This window comes from Epinephelus fuscoguttatus, linkage group LG13, assembly GCF_011397635.1.
Source record: "Epinephelus fuscoguttatus linkage group LG13, E.fuscoguttatus.final_Chr_v1".
In the NCBI taxonomy this organism is placed as follows: domain Eukaryota; kingdom Metazoa; phylum Chordata; class Actinopteri; order Perciformes; family Serranidae; genus Epinephelus; species Epinephelus fuscoguttatus.
Genome location: NC_064764.1, coordinates 27,346,108 through 27,364,233, shown reverse-complemented (window position 1 = coordinate 27,364,233; position 18,126 = coordinate 27,346,108). Strand labels below are relative to the sequence as shown.

The following is an 18,126-nucleotide window of genomic DNA, read 5'->3' as shown; positions in this document are numbered from 1 at the left end:
TGGAGTGGGCAGATTCAAAGTTAACCAAGATCTATGTTACTAAAGTGCCACGTTGACCTTGATGGAAGTGACGTGAGATCCTTTGAAAATATTCTGCAAACATTCTATCGCACGTCTGTCCGTCCTGGAAGAGGGATCCCTCCTCAGTTGCTCTTTCCCCATTAAAGGTTTTTTGTGGGGAGTTTTTACTTATCCGCTGTAAGGGATGTCGTATGCTGTAAAGCCCTCTGAGGCAAACTGTGATTTGTGATATTGGGCTTTATAAATGAAAGTAAATTGAACTGAATTCACTGGTCTGAAAGGGACTCTTTAACACCATAGTTTTAAAAAGCTGTGGTTGGCTGATAACGAAAGTCCACTGCAAGGTGTCCAGAACCAACAAACCAAATGTCCCTTTCTTTCCCAGTTATCCTTTATTTACTGCCACATGATCAACACGCGCTCATTTTCCAGACAGTGTGTGTGTGTATAGTTGGATGTGTTTTTTCATAGCTCCTACATTTGGTCTTTACATTCTCACTAGAGTTCAGACTTGATGTACAGAAACAATCAGGTCCACACACTTGATGCAAGAAGGGGAAAATGCTGTTAGGGGTGCCACCATTTTGGGCTAGCAATTTTCACAATAATGCTTTCATGGTTTGATGGGGATTGTTGACAACACATATTCCAAGTCTTGGTCCAGACGTGCTTCATGGTGTCATGTTAAGCATATACTGTTAGGGAAGGCAGTGGGACTGTCATGCACTTTTAATCAGCTCAAACAGACAAACATTACAGATGGTGCCATGAAAAATGATATCAGACAGGTTGAGGTCAGAACAACAAACAGATTCGTTGGTTGACTGACTGTTTGGTTCACTTGGCCACAGTGAGAGTGACAGAACATCCATCATGTTTGGGTTTTTCATTAGAAGGGGATTTGACGAGACCACAAAATACAATCATGTTGCTGTTCTATTTTTTCCAGCCATTCATGGAGAGTTAATTATGATACATGAGAGAGGAATCGGGAGTTGATCAGCGGAAGTATCCTCATTGTTTGTCTGTTTAGCGTATCACAGAGACAGATGATTTCACAATGAACACACCGACTGCAGCGACATGTTTAGAATACTAATGAAGAGATGAACCCCGGATGAAACAGCACAAGTCAGTGTAATAGTGTAATAAAATATTACTTTGCCATTTTCAATTGGGGGGGTTCAAGTGCCACAATGCTTAATTTTTTAAGTCATGAGGTGTGCTTTAATCTGTGCCATGTGTCAAAAGATTTTCTTTCTAATTATAAGGTTATAGGACTGGATAAAACCTTTCTATGTTGATATTCTTCAGAGGTTAATACATGTATAACCCCAGTTTTTTGTTCGGTGGCACTTTCCAGTCCTTCTGGCTTGTGGGTAATAAGAAGGGTAACATTTCTCTTGTTTTAGTTTCTTTAATCCTCACCAAACTATAACAAACAGCTCGCTTTAACTCAATTGCAGCATGTGTTAAAGGGTAACTTTGGTATTTTTCAACTTGTATCCTATTTTACCACAATTTTATGTCTAAGTGACTAATAGGAACAATAATTTTTGCAACCAGTCCAGTATTTACTGAGACTGCTGCAGCCGTCAGATGCAAAACAGGCAAGAGTGTAACCAATTGGGGCAATTGAGCACCATCAATTTACATCCACTAAAAGTGCTTGTTTTTGCCACTGACAGGCTCAGACTGTTATTATAACTGTCTGACAATATTATGAAAAGGATCCTCACAGAGGTAGCCCTCTTTGTTTAACCAGAAACAGCCCCAAAAGCGTTCTCGCCAAACCCACCAGACTCCATTTAAATAAACAGTAATTTTAGCTTGTATAGAGCCAGCATATTTTCACATCTAACTGGGTGAATTATGGGTTTATTTCAACCAAATCAGAGCTGGTGATTGTTGGAGCAGTGAAAAAGACCACCCAAGATGGCTTTTGTGAGTTTTATTTTGCCTCTGTTGATTTTGAATTACAGTTTTTTTAATGGAGTCTGGTTGGTTTGATGAGAGCAATTGTGGTGCTGTTTCTGGTTAAATAAAAAGGATCTTACTCTAAAACAAAAAGGTCTGTCTCTGTAGTGATCCTTTCTGATGCAGTCTTGCTCAGTAATTGACCAGTTTAAGAAATTGTTGTTCCTATTAGTCACTCAGACACAAAACCATGAGGAAAAAGGGTCCAGGTTGCCTAGGTCACCCACATGAAAGACAAACTAATTGCATGAGTAATTCTGCCTGTTTATGGTGATGATTATCATCATTGTGCAATATTATTGGCACACCAGCTCATTTCCAACTTGTGAATAATGCAAGGCATGTTTGAAACACACCAAGATAATAAGACTGTTGTCATGGTGCTATGGATGTATTTTAATGAGACAACAGTTGTTTCTTCAGTTTAGTACTATTTTTTTCCACAATGGTTTCTGTTTCCTCCAAATAACTTCAAACATTGCCCTTTCCATTGTGGTGTGTTTTCTATGTCGTAAGCTGGGAGAAGCCAGAAGAATACACTACATGTGAAGAGTTCAAGCTAACAAGGACAGTCAGGATGCTTTCTTTAACTAGTCAGGCAGAAAGTTCTCTTCCAGCATGCAAATAAAATGTTATGTAACCTTGTCTTACATGAAGCATTATCTGATCCGCTGCTCCCACACTTAAAGGATAATTTTGGCTTTATTTTCTACTTTTTTATATTGCCAACAAATCCCATGACAAGACCAAAAGCAACAATACATTAGTCTTTCTCCTAATACTTTGCCCCCACCCTGTTTATAACACTTAGCCTCAAGCCCCTTCGGGCCTGCTGTAGACACACATCATTAAAAACAGATCACAAATACATAGTTTCCATTTTATGAGAAGATTAAGTAATTTCCTGGAACAGCTGGTTGGTTTAGTTCAGGTTACGAGAAAAGAAAAAGACCTAATCTGAGCAATAAAGTAGGATTGACCACCTCAGACAAGCAATAAATAGTAGGTTCAAATGTCAGTTTTGCACACCTGCATGCCATCCCATATCACGACACAAACACTGTGTGTTGTTTTGCTTATAAGCCTGAACTGAACAGATACTTCAATTAATATTGTTCTGGAGTGGAATATGCAGCAGGCCTCTTATTCGCTCAACCCATTTTTAAATGCTAGTATCACAGATGTGGAAGTTAAAGGTGCAACTGACAGACTTAATTTGAGAAAAGCAACAGGTGTTGATAATATAACAAATGAATTATTGAAAATACCTTATTTATTTCAAATTTTGGTTAACTTCTTTTACACCTGTTTTGAGCTCCAGTTGGTCCCTTCTGTTTGGCTTAAAGCTATAATAAAACCAATCCCTAAATCCAATAATAGTGATTTTAGAGTAATTATATGGGGATAAGCCTTCTTAGCTGTGTCTATAAACTTTATTCAAGTATTCTTAATGAGCTTTATATCATTATCTGGAATCATCTAGTTTGCTAGTAGATGAACAAAATGGCTTTCGCAAAAATAGAGCCTCTCTCTTTCTCTCTCGCAGTCTCACTCTGTTTCTTTTCTTTTGACTTTTCTAAGATGACAGATGCTGAATATATACTCCCTATCTGATGCTGTGGCTGTTTGTGGTTGGCTGAGAGGGATGTGAACTCATTAGTTTGCAACTGTGTTAATCAAATCAGGTTCGGTTTCCATTACGCGTGCCAAACGTGCCAAACGGTGCCAATCCCCTTTGATCACATGTGACGGGACAGTTGACATAGAGATACATTTATGTGCTGATTGCAGATAGTTGCATTGAATAGTGATTTTTGTGGTTAATTATTGCATCGTTAATGTGCCTGACATCCTGGAGACCTGCCTGTGAGGTTTTGAGGACGTGTGCACACTGTCCGCCGGTCAGCCAAACTTCCGCTACACCGGCTGCGCTCCGTCTGCACTGTCAGTAGACCTGGTTTCAGCTGGCGAGCATTTAGCACACCTTCGGCGAAGCCTTTTGGCACGAAACTGTCGCTGCGCCAAGCTGGATCTGTTGACACTTCCCACTGCAGCGCCACCACACCCATCTCAGCGCACGTCGGTCTGCCACACTACCAAACTGAGCGCGCCTCGGGTTGCGCTGCTCGAAACTAGCTCTGCGTGGGGTTCGCCACCCTGCGCCGCGCCGGGAAACTAGAGCCCTTTATGTTTAAAGGCGTAAAAGACTCTAGTCTATGGCTATTTTAAGCTGTTTGTGCTTTGCCTTTTGCCTTCACCGCTGTGGTCAAATGTTTTGAGCCATTTATGTACTATGTCTCCTGTCTTGAACCTGTTTTGTTTTTGTAGTGTCTTACAAGTCCATGTGGGCTGGGCATCTAAATTCGGTGCACGACACTCTTCGAAGAAAATAAAAATCAATCAATCAATTACTAAATATAGAAAACACATTATCACTTCTAATTCATCAAATATGGTAACTTGGTCCTATGCTTCGGACTATGATGCTCAAGGTTCCCCTCAGTGATGCCCCAAGGGGGGCACAATTGCTGCCTACTAGTCCATGCATAACATATAATTAGTAACATTAAGTGTAAAACAAGAAACCAAAATGAATCCTTAATTTAGCTTTCACCTAACCTGTGTACTACAATGGGCAGCACTGTGGTGCAGTGGTTGGCATCATCACCTCACAGTAAGAAGGTCCTTGTGGTCGGGGAGCCCTTCTGTGTTCTCCCCGTGTCAGTGTGGGTTTTCTCCAGGTACTCCAGCTTCCTCCCACAGTCCAAAGACATGCAGGTTAATTGGTGACTCTAAATTGTCCGTAGGTGTGAATGTGAGTGTGAATGGTTGTCTGTCTCTATGTGTCAGCCCTGCGATAGTCTGGTGACCTGTCCAGGGTGTACCCTGCCTCTCGCCCGATGTCAGCTGGATTAGGCTCCAGCCCCTTGGGACCCCCAATAAAATAACTACTTACGGAAAATGAACGACTGAGGAAATGAATGAATGTATACTATAATAGCATAAGCAACTTCCTGAGATTCAGTGATGGCTTTTGGTTTGGTGTGGTCCCATCCAGCCACCACTATAAGACATGTCCATGTGAATTTCCGCTCTTTACATGCTCCTGTGTCTTTCAAAATGAACCTCCAATCTACTTAAGGTTTAGGCAACACAACTATTTGGTTAGGTTTAGAAGAATGATCATGGTTGGGTTCAAATAACCTTTGTTACAGTGACTGAACGAGTATGTGACTTGACAACTATGTGATGACTGTTACATGACATACGCAAGTAACTATATTAAAAAACTCAAGTGGACTTTTGGTTTCACACGAGACACAAACACCAGTCTCTTGGGTCAGACTGTTCTCATGCACTGTTTCCAGCAACTAAAATTATTCCAGGAATGTGTGTATAACCCATGTATTTTGGAAGGCTGCGATCACATTTCCACTGCCGGCGTTCAGAACCGTGTGAATTTGGTGTGAATTTCAACATTGGTTGTCATCGTGTTTCTTTTCCTAAACATAACCAGAGTAACCTTACTTGCTTAAACCTAATCTCCATAACTTCATGTTGAGTTTGTAATGTCATTCATGGGGCACTAATTTGTAGGATATCACATGAGCTGTTGTACAAGGAGATGCCTGGGTGTGTGTTTGACCCGTCCACCATCCAATCCTTCATGGGATTTTCTTGCTCTTTACTGTGCTATTGCCGCGGACAGGATTACACTGAAGTTAGCTGAAAAACCAGAGTGTCTCATACAGATGCCGTAAGGTGTAAGGTGTGCGTCAGTATAGACAACCTGGCTTCACTCCGAAGTCGTTGAAATCTAGTGCTTGGGCAGTGACTTACGGCGTCAGACACTGATGAAAAAAGCCATCCTTTAATGTTGGCATGATACGCGGGTGTTTGCTGTTATAGTTTAACGGAGCTCTGCGGCATCAGGGGGGGAAATGCAGCAGGGTAAGATAGACAGGTGAAAGTCCAAGGGAGGGGTGGATGGGTCCAACACAAACAATTGAATTTCACCCGGGAGAGCGGTGTTCGCATCCCATAAGATTCTAAAGCCAAACCCTGTTCTTTTTTCCTAAACCTAGCCATGTGCGTTAGTTGTTGGAGGAAAATAAACATCAATTTGCATTGTTGTACAGACATAGTGCATTTATTTTGAAAGAGACTGTATGTAAACTTCCAATTTCCTGTGAAAACGGTAGTGTATTTTGAAAGAAGACAATGCATGTCACGGGCAGAACTTGACACAGCGACCCAGAACATCAACAACCGACGCACCCAGGGTACCTTTCACATCATATCTGGACGTGGAAGGTCCATGACCGTCATCTATATATGACGAGTTCAGAGTGAGAATGCGCTGTAACAGAAGATAAAGGCCACTGACAAGCATGCCTTCTTTGATGCACGTGATTTCACAGAGTTGTCACGACCTGGCTCAAAGGTCAGACAAAATATGGAGACCACACATGACTTTAAAGTAGAAAAAACTAATTTATTTAAATAAACTAAACTTAAATGTGTATGTGAGTTATCAGTAATGTCTGAAGTGTTTGAGTGTGTGAATGTGTTTAGATGTAAGATAAAAAACTAAATAACCCAAGATCAAACAAACCCAGCAACTCAAAGAGGAGAGAGAGACTGAATGCTCAGGCCCCAGTATAAATAGGTGAGCATTCACACCAAATCAGGTGTCAGCCATCTCTCCTAATGAGCCATTCCCCATATCCCAGGCAACCAAACAAAGTAGTTCAGAGGCCAAGGAGCCGTCACAGAGTGCTGCCCTGCTCCTCATTCAGTGCTCACACACAGGTGACGTCATTTAAAGTCTGTGGTGGTTCAGTGACAGCAGAGATGGTAAAGATACTCACGTCAACGACTTGCGAGTGTCATCCAGGTGGTAATGGGGGTTGTATTGCTTTGACACTATAACACCAAATCCTTTATATTTAGGTTTAATTACATTCAATAATGGTCTCTGGTTAATGTGAGGTGGTGCAGGTAATTATGATGTGGAAGTGGACCTGAACTCTATTTACAAGCCGGAAACTAATATTTATGATAACTCTGTTATGACATGAACTTTGCATTAGGATGGATGACACCTGTTATCTCTACTCTGCACACACACACACACACACACACACACACACACACACACACACACACACACACACAGACACTGGGAAACAGGAGCTGGAGGCGGGGATAGATGATGATCTTTAGGATAGCACTCCAGAGAACAAAATGCTCTGCCAACTCTAGGCAACTGTCGTACTCAATTTAGGATTATCCACAGACTTCATTACGCCAAAACAAAGTTACACAAAATCTCTCCAGATGTGTCTCCACTGTGTGACAAACCCATCCTGTTCCCTGTCCTAAGACAACTTCATTTCCTATTAATGTATTCTTAATTTGATCAGATTCGTGACATAATGGAACCTAACCCACTTCTGGTGGTGTTTGAAGGCTCTGATCAGTTTTCCCTGCTTAATAAATGTCGGCAACTGCTATCTTATGCACTTAGCGTAGCAAGGAAACTTACTGTAATGTTTTAAGTCAATTCAAGAGAACTTTAGTTATCCTGAAGGAAATTCTTGTGTCAGAGATTGCTTCAATAACAGTAACACAAAATACAGTTACAACAGCCCCGTCTCCACTGTGAAAAGTTGTGGATGGTACCAATGGAACTGTTCTGTACCGTCCCCATTTTTGGTCCGCCCTCTGTTGGGGTACCTAGCACACAGATCTGGTACTAAAAGATGGAGCTGTGAACAATGCAGTCTTCTGAGTTGTGGCTGGTTTTGAGGTTCATGTAACCACTGTTCATACTGTGGAGAGTTTTATTAGTAAACTCTAACTATAAAATGAAAGGATGTTTTGCTGCCTCTCACAGCAGCTGGAGTCTGAGAAAACATAATTAAATTCACTGGGCCGACTGCCGGTGACTTTTAAGGTGGAACGTTTACCTATAATGTTACTCAATGCATGAGTTGACGACATGAATCCATCAGCACACCTTAAATTTCATGTGACAACTTTGACCATCACTTTAGTTTTTATATGACATACACTTTTAGTAATGAGTGGATCTTTAAGCGTTTATGTATATTGATTTCGAACTGCAAATATTTTAATTCTCACTCGGGGACTCACTGTGGGCTATGGCAACACTAAACCCCTGAGCTTGCTTGAGAAGGACTAAATGCACAAACCTGCTAATTTTAAATATCCCATGGAGAGAGACTCTCACTGCAGCCTGTTTTATTTTGTCCTGAAAATGTCGGCGTGCAGCCTCGTTCTGTGGACGATAAACGAGGTGCAGACTTCCATCTGTGTCATCAGTAATGAGGAAATACAGTGAGTGCTGGACGGAGCAGTGAGTGACAACAACCCTGCCCACATTTAACGGTACTGTTTGCAGTGGAAACGCTAGGGTCTAGGTATCATGTCTGAAGGGTTACTGTTGGCTCCAAAGGTACCATACTGAAAGTGTTTGGTGGAAACAGGGCTAACAATCAATGATCACAAACCAGTAACAACCAGAACAACCACAGGGTTCCCCAGGTCAGGGTCACACACTGGGCCTAGTTTTTAAAACAATAGTGTATTCAATATCAGGCAAAATATTCAAAATATGGATGATATAACGTGTTTAAGGAGCAAAAACATAATCCAGTGCCTAATAAAGTAACATAGAAGTAAGATACACACAACAGTTACTAAAAATGAACTAAAATGGTGGAAAAAAGCAGACTGCACCTGATAATCAACATTATATTGTTTATGATATGACAATAAGGAGAAGTATTGCACATGAGTTTGAGAAAATTGTATTGCACAACACTGACGAGTGATCATGACATTGAAAAGTAATGTTTCTTCTCTCAGTTACAGCTTACCGGCTCCGGACCGTAGTTAGGAACACGCTGGCTTATTAACATTAATTTTAGCTTCGAAGGATGGATAGCGAGAAGTTCGGGTGCCATTCACCAACAATGACTGTATTGCAGTCTTCACCATAAAACAACAAACATGGCCCTCTCATGAGGTTTACCAGCAGCCCTGAGTTTATCTAGACACTTAATCCTGCTGACTATCATCACTCTTTGCCGTCTGCCATCTTCACTATGACACCCCGAGAGCTGCTTCCCTCCACATACACACTGAAGCACATGTCACACCCACACAGGTTACCCACAAGGCCACCGCCCTTAAGGGGGAAAAGGGTGAGATGGTAACAGTAATATTGCACATGATGTTGAGAAAATATTGCACAAGATATCCAAAGTAGTATTGTACATCATGTAAAGGTAATAGTGCGTCTGACGTCGGTGAATATTGTTCTAAGTGTCCTTCATTTCAGTTCTCCTTACAACAGAAGGGGGAGGAGTTACACAGTTTGATCACCACAGGTAGAAAAGACCTCCTTCATAGTGCTACTCAGCGGTCTCAGTCTACGGCTGAATGATCTCTAATATCATTCCAGAGTGGCATGCTGGGAGAGAGAGGGGCATTGTCCAGAATACTTAGTAGTTTTCTCAGCATCCTCCTGTCTGACACCTCCACTAAAGACTCCAGTTCATGCAGAACCAGCTCTCCTGATGTGCTTATTGAGTGTGTTAGCATCAGTGTCCTTCACCCTGCTGACGCCAGAACACTAGAGCATAGAAGATGATGCTGGCTACTGCTAAGTGATAACACATCTGCAACGTGATTCCATAGACGCTGAAAGATCTGAGTCTCCTGAGACAATATTAGAACTAAGGAAAAGGCACCTGTCAAATTATGATTAGAAGAAATAATTAAAAATTCACCTGAAGAGAATACACTTATTGCTATTAAATTAACTGAAACAGTTAGGATTTGGCATCCCCTCTTCCCATACATTCATACTCAAAATCAATAGTTGTACAACAACCTTGGAGTGACAAGATGAAGTCGTTGAGAAGGGGGCGGGATGAGGGGATATTTGTGTACCTGTCTTATTTGTTTGTTTGCTTGTTGTTTCTTTAACTCTAAAGCGAGGACAAATTTGTAATAATGAATGACCACAAAAAAGATATCACTTATAAGGCTCTCAAAATGTTACCGAATGACGTATCAATGCATTTCCAGCAAATATTGAAATAACAAACGGACTCAATGAAATCCGTGCAGTTTCACATGTTTAGTGTAAATTGTCACATGACCAGAGCTGTTTACTTCCTGGTTGCACCATGAGATGAGGATGGCTGCATCACAGCTACCAAACAAAAGGTTAGTAAAGTGTGTTAAGATAAAGATAAGACATACATTTTTGGTACGCGTTATCTTTAAGGCGCCTAGTATTGTTATGTGCATTTGCAATTAGTCACGTTTGTCAAAGAATTTGTTGACGACAACAATAGTGACCGGTGGGATAACACAGTGCATCTAATACCCCATTTACACATAGGAAAAACGCACAGATTTTCATGCGGTTTGGCCTCTTGTTTACACGCAAACTGAGTTTTTTTCATGGAAAACGATCATTTGTAAAAACTCCAGCCAAAGTGGAGATTTCTGAAAACGCCGTTTATGTGTTGCCGTCTAAACTGGGTGAAACAGGGTTTTAGGTTCTGAAACGTCACAGCATGCGCCAGCAAATGCTTGACGTCATGTGAGCGACCTATGTTTACACTTTGTTTGGCTACTGATCATGGATGCTGTTAAGGTGGTACTCATTTTTACGTTTGTGCAAATGCTTTGTTACGGCCTTTTCCCACCAGATGTGTGTTGGTTGCGTCTCCGCTCCAGAACGGCAGCGGAGCCAATAGGATTCAATTCTAGTCAATGTGTATCTTTCCACCAGCTGCGGCTGTGCTGCGTTCCGGCTCCGTCTCAGCTCCGGCACTCCAGAGCAACAGACACGCAGTACTACTATTTTTGCCGGACGCCTTAGCACAACGCAGCAATTCAGCACAGAGCAGATCGTGCGGGGCAGGAAGTCGTGCACACAAACAAAATAAAGCATCCGGTTAATTTTCAATATAAAATACACAGTGTTGACGGCGGATCATATTTCCCTGCACTACACCTTGAAAACTACATAATGGGCAGAGGCAGGCCTGAAGTCAACAGGTCAGAGGTTTTAAGACGTCATTTCACCCCGTGAACACCATGGACGAGGAAATATTAATCATGGCAGTGCACCGAGATGTCTTCCGGCGGAGCTGCACCGCTCCGCACAGCAAACGCAGTCGGTGCGTACTGACTGACGGTGGAGCACGCAGCGGATAACCAGCGCTGCCGTTCCGCAACGGACACGCATCCAGTGGAAATCCAGCGTTTAAAGCGACATTTAGGAGTAGCTCCACTTCACTGTCAGTCTACACAAACGAACCTCTCGCCATGTTTACTGTTTTGAAAGGAACAGGAAGTTGCGTGTCTTATTCGTTGTTGTTGTTGTTGTTGTCGTTGTCGATTCTGAGGATTCTGATTGGCTTGCATGGCTTCATCCTTCTCCCTACACTGCCGCCCATAGGTTTGGCATAGTTATGACGGCACTCGACGGCGTATTTATCCGGGTTCATGTAAATGACAACATTTTTGAAAATGATGTTGTATACACGATGTTATTATTGAAAACGGAGGGGGGGAAATATATGTTTCTCTAAATACCCGGCTATGTGTAAACGTGGTGTAAATGTACATGTACTTCTACACATTCATAGTTCTTGTTCTATCTGACCTTCTACTCTTCTTTTTTAGAAGTTTGTTGAAGGTGGCAGTGCTGTTTGGGCTGAGAAAACCTGAGAGTTTATCTTCTCTATCTCCTTTAACTTTAGCTTATATTGGAGCTATGATATGTAACATGTGAAATATGGTATGGTGAATGTGCTCGGAAAGGTAGTATCGGCACGGTCACCACCTGGAGCTCGCGTAAACGGAGCCCGGATTTGTTGAAGGTGGCTCCCATCAGGGAGTGCTGGTGCCAGTAGGGGGGTGCACTTGGTCTGTAATGTCAGTTGGGTGGGTGTGGCATGTCAAGTGACATCTACATGAATGGCAGGACCAAAGGTTCCTCAGAAGAACATTGAACCATAACAAAATGATCAATGTTGTTCACTTCACCAGCCAGTGGTTTTAATGTTTCCTCAACCAAAAAGATTTAATATAAAATGTCATACACATCCTGCTTGATACACAGCGGCAGATCTTCCCTCAGGCAATAATGACAGCAGCCTGGGGCACCACTCAGAGGCAACTGAAAAAAATTCTGTTTATACAGAATGTAAACATAATGTTGTTGATCTGTTTGAGCAAATAACAGTTGTTTTTCTGGAGGAGGTCGTCTTTGCAGAAGGGCAGGGGCAAGGAAGGCTGTCAGATATTATTTGTCAAGTAAAAGTTCAACACAGTGGGTTTCTCTCACTCCTTGTCTGATTATCTGCACGTGCACACCCTTTGTTAGCTCACTCTTGTCAAGTAAAGAAAATAATCCACCACAGATACACAGCCTGTCTTGTTAGTGAGCTGCACGTACAGTACGACCCAACAGCAAAAAGAGATGTTTCTGTCTCTGAACTGCTCTCATTACACCTTGTATGGATTTCATATTCTGTATGGTGAAGTTCACACTGTATGCTGAAGCCTCTTCAAGCGGAGAATGAGTCAGCTGACACGCCGCCTCTACAACACCCTTTGATCTCATGTAATTAATTCTGGAACATTTCATTTTAAAATGTGAGTGTGACTTATGGTGGCTCACATCAACGAAGTTTGAACGGGAGGTGGGGATTTAATGTATGGAGTTTTGAGTGTTCTCTGCGTGAGCTTCCCCACAGGCAGGATCGTTGAACTGGAAACTCTAATGCACATGTAGGTGTGAATGTATTTTATCTGTCTATGCCATGTTGGCCCCGTGATAGTCTGGTGACTTGCCCTGCTATAAGCTGTCTGTTTATCCATTAGACATGGTATGCTGTCCTTCAGATGTACAACAACTCATTTCAAGCAGCACAAGATATTTCAAATTCTTGGTAACAGTGAAAGATGTTTTCGAATCTTTGTTTTTCATGCTTCAACTGGTTTGTTTGCCTGGTGTCTTGCCTGGACACACAGGAATGTATGCCCTCTAACTCCCCATTCCTTAAATGCCAGATGGTATTATGGTGTATTTGGAACCATGGGGTATTACAATAACACTGCCTTCTATGTCCAATAGAAAGGCGGTTTCTTCACTAGTCCTTCCTTGTTGCACTGAGCTATAATGTCAATTATTGGTAACATCATGATGCCATGAAATGGGATGAAATGAAATAGGTCAAGAGCTTCAGAGAGCTAGATACAACAGCAGATGGGTCACAGGGTTGGATTTGAAAATATCAGGCAGTGAAATAGCCATTTCAGGAAGCATTAATCCTCTATGAAATTGAATTTAGCTCCCCTAAATAATCAATTCTATCTGTTCTGACTGCACAACAAATCCCACAAGACACATGCTGGTGCTACCCTGCGGTGACAGCCGCTCCATCACAGTGTGTGTATTGTGTGGAAACCAGCGACATACAGCTGCAATCAGCTGCAGATAATAAAGCAGAGAAACTATGGGACAGCAATGGAGAAACAAAATATATTTCAAACAAATCACCTTCACAATCGGTCCCAATTGTAAATTGGGTTGCACAATTCAAAATCTATTATCATCTACAGTGTGATGCCACACTGAAGGAAAACAGACTACAACAACATAATGAAAAAAAAAATACAGACGTGACACTAATGGTAAATTGGATTGAAATGGATGGAACAAAAACCATTACACACTGTTTCTTCTGGGATACATCAAATACTGGAAAATTAAAAACCGTTTTGGATTTTGAGGATAAACAGGCTTAAGTCAGTTCTGCAGATTTTCAGTGTTGTGTCTCCTGCCAGGAGGTTTGACTACTTCACAGCAACAAAAGAGAAGTGTTTAAAAATCAGATTTAAATTCATTCAGGCTTATGACCACATCTCCAAGGAGAGTCTTGTGAGGGGTACTACAGGAATACAGGGTTGCTGCTACAAGCCATCTGGTCCCTGTATAACCAAAGTCAGAGCTGTGTCTACATACTTGGCACAAATCAAACACGTTCTTGGTGGGTGTTGGTCTCCGCCAGGGTTGTCCCTTGTCTCCAGTTACAGTGCCCTCCAAAAGTATTGGAACAGTGAGTCCAATTCGTTTACTTTTGTTGTAGAATGAAAACATTTGGGTTTGACATCAAAAGATGAATATGAGACAAGAGATCAACATTTCAGCTTTTATTTCCAGGTATTTACATCTGGATCTGATACACAACTTAGAAGATAGCATTATTTGTAATGGAACACAAAATTTTTAGGTGCGTAAAAGTATTGGAAAATATAAACTTAAAATAGATTAAAGTGAATGAGACTTAATATTTAGTTGCAAATCCTTTGCTTTCAATAACTGCATCAAGCCTGTGACCCACTGACATCACCAAACTTTTGCATTCTTCTTTTGTGATGCTTTCCAGGCTTTCACCGCAGCCTCTTTCAGTTGTTGTTTGTTTTGGGGGGTTACTCCCTTCAGTCTCCTCTTCAGCAGGTAAAATGCATGCTCTATTGGGTTTAAGTCTGGAGACTGACTTGGCCAGTCTAAAACCTTTCACTTCTTGCCCCTGATGAACTCCTTTGTTGTTTTGGCAGTGTGTTTTGGGTCGTTATCTTGCTGCATGATGAAGGATCTCCCAATCAGTTTGGTTGCATCTTTCTTTAAATTAGCAGGCAAAATGTTTCTGTAGACTTCTGAGTTCATTTTGCTGCTGCCATCATGTGTTACATCATCAATGAAGATGAAAGAGGCCGTCCCAGAAGAAGCCATGCAAGCCCAAGCCATGACATTACCTCCACCGTGTTTCACAGATGAGCTTGTATGTTTGGGATCATGAGCAGATCCTTTCTTTCTCCAAACTTTCGCCTTTCCGTCACTTTGGAAAAAGTTAATCTTTGTCTCATCAGTCCATAGGCTCATCTCTGTACCTTTTGGCAAATTCCAGCCTGGCCTTCCTATTCTTCTTGCTAATGAGTGGTTTGCATCTTCTGGTGTAGCCTCTGTACTTTTGTTCATGAAGTCTTCTGCGAACAGTAGATTGTGATACCTTCACTCCTGCCCTCTGGAGGTTGTTGCTGATGTCACTAACAGTTGTTTTAGGGTCTTTCTTTACAGCTCTCACAATGTTTCTGTCATCAACTGCTGATGTTTTCCTTGGTCTACCTGTTCGACGTCTGTTGCTTAGTACACCAGTGGTTTCTTTCTTCTTCAGGACATTCCAAATGGTTGTACTGGCTATGGCCAATGTTTGTGCAATGGCTCTGATTGATTGTCCATCTTCTCTCAGATTCACAATTGCTTCTTTTTCACCCATAGACAGCTCTCTGGTTTTCATGTTGGTTCCACCTCTAAATGCAGTCTGCACAGGCAAATTCTATCGTACCCAATCTGAAACTGAGCTCAGACATTTAGTGCTATTTATTGTTTGAATAATCAATGTAATTGGGAGACACCTGGGCAACAAAACACACCATGTTGATCTCTTGTCCCATATTCATCTTTTGATGTCAAACCCAAATATTTTCAGTCTACAACAAAAATAAAGGAATTGGCCTCACTGTTCCAATACTTTTGGAGGGCACTGTATATTTGTGATATTCATGGACAGGATCTCAAGATGCAGCCTGGGGGAGGAAGGGGTCCAGTTTGGGGATCTCAGAATTGCATCTCTGCTCTATCACACCATGACCTCCAGCATGCACTGGGGCAGTTTGCAGCCGAGTGTGAAGAGGTCCGGGTGAAGAGGGGTGAAAGAAGGGCTAAGATAAAGAAACACCATCTGTGTTGGAAGAATGATGTTAGGATAACTTTTATTAGAGTAGGAGTAAGACACAGCAAGATGAAAACTCCTAAAAATACACATCAAGAGACAAGTAGTGAAAGTAAATTTGTTGAATTTGTTCACTGATAGCTCATGACCATGTCCCTTGGAGAGTCTTGTGGGGGAACTGCGGGATGACAGGGTACCAGGGTCGCTGCTATGAGCCATCTGGTCCCTTTACGACCAAAGTGAGAGCTGTGTCCACACACTCGGCGGTTTGGAGACCTCAGAATCACATCTCTGCTTTTTGGAGAAGATGTGGTCCTGTTAGCTTAATCACACCGTGACCTCCAGCAGGGACTGGGGCGGTTTGCAGCCGAGTGTGAAGCAGTCGGGATGAGAGTCAGCACCTCCAAGTCTGAGGCCATGGTTCTCTACCGTAAAATGGTGGACTGCCCCCCCGGGTTTAGAGTAAGTTGCTGCCCCAAGCAAGGGAGTTCAAGTATTTGGATGGATTAACGGTTTGGCGCAGCATCTGCAGTGATGCAGGTGCATGCGGGGTGGTGATGAAGAGAGAGCCGAGCCAGAAGGCAAAGCTCTTGATTTACTGGTCCATCTACGTCCCAACCCTCACCCATGGTCATGAGCTATGGGTACTGACGTAGTGTGTTTACTTTGAAAGAGACTGTGCATGTAACAGGCAGACATCAATGTCAACAACCAATGCACCCTGGGTACCTTGCAGGTCGTATCTGGAAAGTGGAAAGTCCATGACCAAACCTCAATATGTGACGAGGTCGGAGTGAGAATGTGTTGTTGAGACAGAGGGAAAAGCGAGATTCAACTTTTCTTTGTTAGGGAGAGAAGATGGAGGTAGGGGAAGGGTCTTACTGGACATTTTGTCCAAAATTTGTCTCCATATAGTGTGTGCATTCTAACTACTCCTTGATAACATACACATTGTCTCCCCTTCATTCACCACTGTTATGTATACTGGACACACAGCCTGCCCTGTACTCCCTGTTCCCCAACCACACACTCCAGACACACCTGGCGGAGATCTGCACTCTACTGACTGCACTTTTCTACTTTGAGTTCGCAGCTAAGCACATCACACCATGACAACCTCGTCTTGCTGTTTTATGGGCTCAGCTTGTGCTACAAACATTGACATACATGTCAGATGATGCAACATTCTGAGACATGGTCAGCATGTGTTACACTTAGGATTGGTAATCAGCTTGTAAATGGTTGGATGCACTGTTTTTTCTCGAGTATTAAGACTAAATGAAGTGCTGATATAAAGTGACTTTGACTTCCCGGTGGAGTTTTGCCCCCAGACCAGCAGAGCTGTGAAAGTACTCAATATGACTGCAGGGCAGAGACAGGACTCGCATGCAGTATCAATATTTCGCCTCCCCCCTCCCGGGGTTACTTTCTGTATTCTGTCTCTATGGAGACTCTTGAGAATGAGAACTGATGCTGCAAGTCAGAATCAGAGATGTTAGAAAGGAGGCATTTCCTCATTGGTAGTCAGAATCATAGTCCATGGATCTGGTACATGCTTACATGCAGGCACACAGTCATGACTGCACTGCGATTATTATCTTCACTGCATTAAAGGACATTTTGTGGTTGTCTTCTTCTGATGTCATCATGTTATTGTCCTTGATTTACATCACTACATAAGACCGACAAATGTTTTTTGTTTGCTTGTCTTATCGCACTGCCTTCAGGGTTCAAAGTGAGTTCAGATGTACTGTAAGAACAAGATGACAAGTGATGTTTCCCAGAATACATGTCATGTGAATGTGTATAAAAATGAAACAAAGGAAGCAGAAACAAAAGACGTCGTCCATATTTTTATCTACAACAAAACAAGCCCAACTACCACAGAACAGCCAATAAGTGCATGTGTTTCGCAGTGATGAGCCATATCTGATTAATTACTCAATGGTCAGGTATTACATGGAGTGGCAGTAAATGCCTCAAATGAAGTGTTTCAAACAAAGGCAATGGTGTGAGGGGAGTGGAGTAGTTGTTTGTTTTGTCACCCGGTAATAATCCCATTATCTGAATCATGACTGACTGCAGGTTTTACCTAAGGTCAGGTACATCAAAACACTTTGAATAAAATTCACTGTCACAGATCTCCAACTGTCGATTTCACTGAGTTATGGGCAGCAACGATGACAGCAATGTAGTCCATGATGAGCAGCGTTAAAATCAACCTGCGTAGTTGTCCCTCCATTGTGACATTAGAAAGTGTCACATTTATCTTGCA

At 42.2% G+C, this 18,126-nt stretch overlaps 1 protein-coding gene across 2 annotated transcripts in view; it reads left to right on the top strand.

Moving 5' to 3' along the window:
* tmtops2b (teleost multiple tissue opsin 2b) overlaps positions 1-18,126 on the top strand; it is a 52,969-nt gene that overhangs the window by 13,554 nt on the left and 21,289 nt on the right. The gene's annotated exons all lie outside the window — the stretch shown is intronic.